Source organism: Diadema setosum, chromosome 3, assembly GCF_964275005.1.
Source record: "Diadema setosum chromosome 3, eeDiaSeto1, whole genome shotgun sequence".
NCBI classification, from domain to species: Eukaryota; Metazoa; Echinodermata; class Echinoidea; order Diadematoida; family Diadematidae; genus Diadema; species Diadema setosum.
The window spans coordinates 3,928,321-3,934,320 of NC_092687.1; positions in this window are offsets into that span (position 1 = coordinate 3,928,321).

Below are 6,000 nucleotides of genomic sequence, written 5' to 3' on the forward strand. Positions count from 1 at the left end.
ATACCCCCAGTCTTTTGTCTTTGTCTGCAGCTCCAAGTTATTTGACGATACCGTTATAGCACTTTTTGTGTGAGTGTGTGTGTGTAAACACGGCGAAATATGTACAGTCTCGTTTAAGCGATACTTAAGTATTCATGTGGTTCGATAGTTCGTTTTTAATACTGATTTTGCACTGGTACAATTTAAGTTGGTCGAGATAAACATGTCCGTTCTCCGTATAATTTCACGCCTATAAACTCGGGAACCTACAGTTTTTACAAGCATCTTTGCTTTTATGTAGGCCCCATCATATTTCTGACATTTATTTGTGATATCCTCAGATGAAAATGACCATTTATATTTGTGTGTAATGTTTGTTTGTCTTTTTTTTTTCTTCAAACATAAGATATGGTTGTATATGTTTTGTACTTTTGTTTTATTGTCAATCATTTTGTAATCCCATCACTTAGAAATGGAAATATGAAATAAACTTGAAACTTGAATAGAATTCTAATTATTTTATTGTTTGTGGAAATAGTGTAACTGTTGGCAGTTTTATCAGACAAATCAGTGCACATTTCAGTTTATATAGAGATTTAGAATGCATTTTCAAAGAAAGTTGAATCAACAACGCATTGGTTTTCATAATTAATCATTTCGGCACTTAGCAAAAGAGAAAAACATAACGTAACAATTTTATGTGTAGAACTGAGTCCAACTCTATTCATTGGAAAAAAAAAAACTTTATTCATTGTCTGATCGGCCAAAAAAGGTCAACAGATGTTTTTGTTTTCATGTCAATATGTATTTTAGTTCAGTTATTAAATTTTGATATGTTCAAGTAAAGTTGTCATGATTTTTTTCTACTACTACCTATTAAACGCTAATTATCAATTTGTCTGATTCTAAGCTGCTTTTTGTTAATGGTACTAGATAATGTTCTTTCGATTTCTATATGATTTCTGTGTGCGGTGATAAAATAAATGTCAACTGTTAGATAACAGGATGGGCTCGAAATCATAATTCATGTTTATTTATTTCGTTGTTTCTCTCACCTTTCGTCAATCAGCCCTATGCTTGAGTCTCTAGGGATTGATCAGCTTTTGTATATTTTAGAACTACGACATAAAACCAGTCCCATTTTTTGTATTTTTAGCAGAATGCTGTATCCTCCAGAGACCGAATTAAATGTATTTCTTTCAGGGACAGGACCACTAACTAGATAACACTACCTTAAAATGACAGAAGGCAAACGTCGGAAGGTATACTGCCTGCATGGTGCTGTAATAGGTCGTACATACATGTTGTACACTTAAATGGTACCTATAGGTGTAAATTGATAAAATGATGGATATTCACTGATAAACTCTTACATGCCTTTATACACTGTTACTATATGATTCTTATTCGTTGAGTCATGTGAGTTGATAATGTCTCGTGGTGTCTACACAGACGCCAGCTCAGTACTGACGATTGAGCAGCAAGGAGCAACCATTACCGTTATCAATAAGGGAAATATAACTCACCTGCACTTGACCGGACAGGAAGCCAACGTGAACAGGTAAGTAAAATGTGACGTTTTGAATCATCATCTTCATAATACTGTACGAGCTGAAATTTTCGTGGTGGTATTAGCTCGTACAGTAACTGGTTGCATGACTGATGATATTCCGCGAGTTGCGGAAGAAAAAAAAAGGATCTGGCAGAAGGGCATGTTTCGAAATGTAAAACATAATGAAAACATAACTCCGATATGTCCTTCCAAGTAGAAGCTATATCCTACGCCGTATAGTGCATATTGGTTCAATGAATATATTTCATCCACAGTCATATTTTGGCTTTGTTAAGATAACACGCAAGGAGGAAGTGATGGAGGCAGGAGGTTGTCATCGTGTATCCGGAATCGTTTCTTCGAATACCCAAAGGACTCATATTCAAGAATTATAGAAACTTGATATCATAATTTTATAATATATTGTTACATAAGTCATAAATCCGTAATATATCTCTTCTGATTCTTCTTCTTGTTTTTTTTTAACACATGATTACTTGAAGCTCAGGAGAATCTTTCTGCTTTCCTATGAATACGAAGGCATTCCTTCAACAGTAGAGAAATACAGTTACAACGTAACAGCATTGATTATTGTGAATAAAAACTAAACACACCTTGTTGACGTTCCATTTCACCACTGTAGCTCAAAGAAAGTATCGCAGGTGACTACACCAAGAAAGATAGCAACCAAAAGGAAAAGAGAGACAACAGAAGAAGGTAAGTCGTCTTGAACTCGGAGGAAAGTAAAAAAAAAAAAAGAAAAAAAGAATAACAAATATTAAACGTGTGAACTATTCCCCAAAGTCTGTTATAGGAGGATATGGCTTTGAAATGTGTTTCTTAACTTTAATAAGACTTTACTTTTTGCATGATGTGAGATGATGTACGATGGTTAAACGTATATCGGCATCGTATACATGAATTGTGTTCTAGAAGTTTTCCCAGATGTGTGATAACTACGTGGTTCATCTATGCATAAAAAGAAAAATATCTCCAAGTGTTCACAGATTGACGAATGACGAAACCTCGTTTGTTTTCCTACAATATATCGCGTATATCTTAACAATGAATATTCCCTTCTAGCAGGCCATTAACAGTTACCCTTGAACAACTTACAAAGTATCGTTGCCTTCTGGTATCATTACAAGTATGTTTGTTTGTTTGTTTGTTTCGACAAACATCACAATTTATTTCGACGCATCGAAAAACCCATTATTAATCATGTCATATTTTTGTGTTTATACTGAGCTTACCGAGACTAACGAAAGTGAATATGTGTGGAGGTTAACTTTTTATGTGCCACGTTCGCACCTCCGACTCAGTCGAGGGCGTGCCAACTTCGCACATTCTGCTCAATAAACAAAGCCGCCAAGACCGATCGATAAACCGCTAATCACTGCTAATCCCGCGGCACAATGAAAGCGTTTCTCGTGCTTTTGTTCCTCTCATATACGGCTTGCATTCTTTGTGGTGATCGACTATCAAGCGATGTTCCCAACTAGATTTTCTCATACATTCTAAGTTTCTGTCACGGTTTAATGTGCAAAAGTCATGCCTTTACAGATGTAGCAATTGGTCATTCAAAAGAAACATTGAAAAAAGAGTCGTCATACAACTTATATCGAAACAAAGCTTGGCATTTCTCTTTAACTTCGCCTACTATTATACCCATCTTAACAGAAATTTGTAGAAGTTATACAAATTGGAAAAACAGAATTCTTTCTCAAAGCATGACTACCTTCGTGTCTAAGAATAACGTGGCACACAGGGGGTTTTCACCATGGCACATAAAGAGTTAATCATTGATGAAGTGTTTTTTTTTTTTATTGCACTGCTTGTAACTTAGATAGCCCTTGAACTCTTACCGGTTGAATAAAAAATACTTCCGTGTCATAAACAGTACTTTTGTAACTGCTACAAACAAATTGTAAGTAATGAAATCCTTACTACTTGTGCTTTGAAAGGACCGGCGTCGATTAGCCTGCCTACTGTATCTTGCTGGGTCTTGCTTTTTTTTTTAAATCATAGTGTTATTTCACTTTTGACTCGCCTCATCTAATCTGTCTGCGACGAATATCGTTGTTCTTGGAAATATTTAACACAGTCTTTAAGATTCACCACTATTCCAATTTCACAATTCTTTTGTAAAGGCATTACTTATCTCTTTGCTCAATTCTATTTCATGCTTACAGTTAACATGAATGTTGGATAGATTTTCACTTTTAAGTGAAGACACTGTGAGTGATGACAAGCATTATGCTAGGCTATTATATATTTGTGATAATACAATTTTCACCAAAAAAAAAAAAGGGGAATGACAAAAAAAAAATAAAACATTACTCGTCTTATACACAGATTCCGAATAAGTCGCAAAGAGTCAAGCTGAGTACAAGGACGCTGACCAGATCGTCACTGATGTCCTCCAGAGGTGATGGATAGGCCAACAGAGAGAAGCAAAGCGGACCTCAAGCTAGTTCTCAATTATGTAGAATCGAGCAATATCTACCCCGTGCTTCGTGCTGACAAAGTTTAATGTCACAAATATGAAAAGGGGTTTCAAACTTAAGTTATGAATGATTTTTAACTTCAAATAAGGCTTTTCTTTGTGTACTGTTCTTCCTAATTGGAAATAGCATACAAATCATTTGCAAATAGTGCTTGATGTTGAATGCATCATTACGCATGACTAATGCATTCTTGCCCAAACGTAGTTGATTTTATCGAGACCGAAGATAAAATAAAAAAGGACGAGGCCTTGTTATGCATTTTGTGTTATGTTGGCTACAACAGTGCATGAAAGATCACGTATCATTAAATTGTGTTGCTCAAAAGAAAATAAAGTGTATTCCATAACGTTGATTTGTCTAGCCTTGATGGCATACGCTGGGACCATGATGTTCACATAGCATACCTAGACACTTTAGTGTTGCATAACAAAAATATAAAGATAATTTGACATATACTTTTTTGTTTTCCTAGCATAATGAAAAAGCACTTGATTTCAAGTAGCAAGACGGGGGAGTGTGTACTTTTCATAAAGAAATTAAATAGTATGGAATTCTCTTTATTTGTATTTCTTATATTGTTGTCAACGCATGGCGAGACAAACAATTGCACTTATTGATTTTTATCCAGCTAGGCCTATAATGTGGCTCAGACACTTTAAAACTTAACTTTTTTTACAGATTGGTCATTTTTTCCTCAACCGGCATGAAGTATTTTACTAATATTGCCGCATCCATTCAAATTCTCGGATTTATGTGTATAGTTCTGTTTCATTCCTCACTAAGACTCAAGACTAATCGTGAAACCTGACTTTTTGCTACTCATTTTTCAGTACACATCATCATCTATGGACATACATTATTGAAGAGCTTGTTCGCAAAACCGATAAGTCCATGTTTTTTAGAGATTTTGAAGTACATTCTCTGTCATAAAGTACCAATTAATACCTTTTAAATGATATATTGGTCACTACATATAAAGGTATATTTTTGAAGTTATGGGCAAAAGAAGCAAAAATTTCCTTATGATTCTTTTTATTTTTCTTGACCTTTAATCACAAATATCTCCATTTGGCAAATATGGACTTATCGGTTTGTGCGAACAAACTCCTCTGTAGCTGATGAAGCATCCACTCGAAATGATAATTGTTAATCATTGGATGTAGTCCATGAAATTCCAAGATTATGTTGTCATTCTTTTTTCGACACGAAGTGATTTCTAAACCGTTTGACTTTGGGGGTTCAATTCTTCTAGTCATCGGTCTCTATTGGCCTTAATTCAAACTACTAACGGGAATGCAAAACATGACTAGAATGCGCTCCTGTTCCACGTATAATTCAGTGGATGAAATCGTAAATAAAAGACAGCTAGAAGTGAGCTGACATAAAGGGCATCCAAAGATATGTTGTTGTCGGTTGTTATTCTCGCAATCATTGCCATTGTTTAGGTATGAATTTTCTCAACGACATGCATAGACTTCATGGGCGTCTTGCCATGATCAGTATTTTATATAGAAATATGACAGGAATTCAATGTGGACATTGGTGATATGCTGCAGCTCTCTATGACAATCTTGGGTCGGATGTCGGACGTGTAGCAATGGAAAGCGTCCCTAGAGCTGCGGGCCCGCACCGGGCCGGCATTCCTAAAAAAACATTAAGTATATCTCCCAGGTCCTTACCACTAGGGATTTAGGGGAAGCTGCCTTCCTTCAGGCTCGGTCTGTAAGGGATGAGCGCCTCGTTTTGTGCTTTGCGCCTCCCACAAAATGTAAAGCGCCATCTATATTTATTATAAGGTCAGTGGTCGCTATGCCAATATCCTCCATCTATTTTCAACGAAGATCAGTGGTCGTCTAGTTTACTACTTTTCTCATGGCCATCGCCTGCTCTTGTCTGCGGACCTACTACGTATCTTTCGTTTTGTTGTTGTTTTTTTCTGTGAGGTGTGGTGCGTTCGCTGTA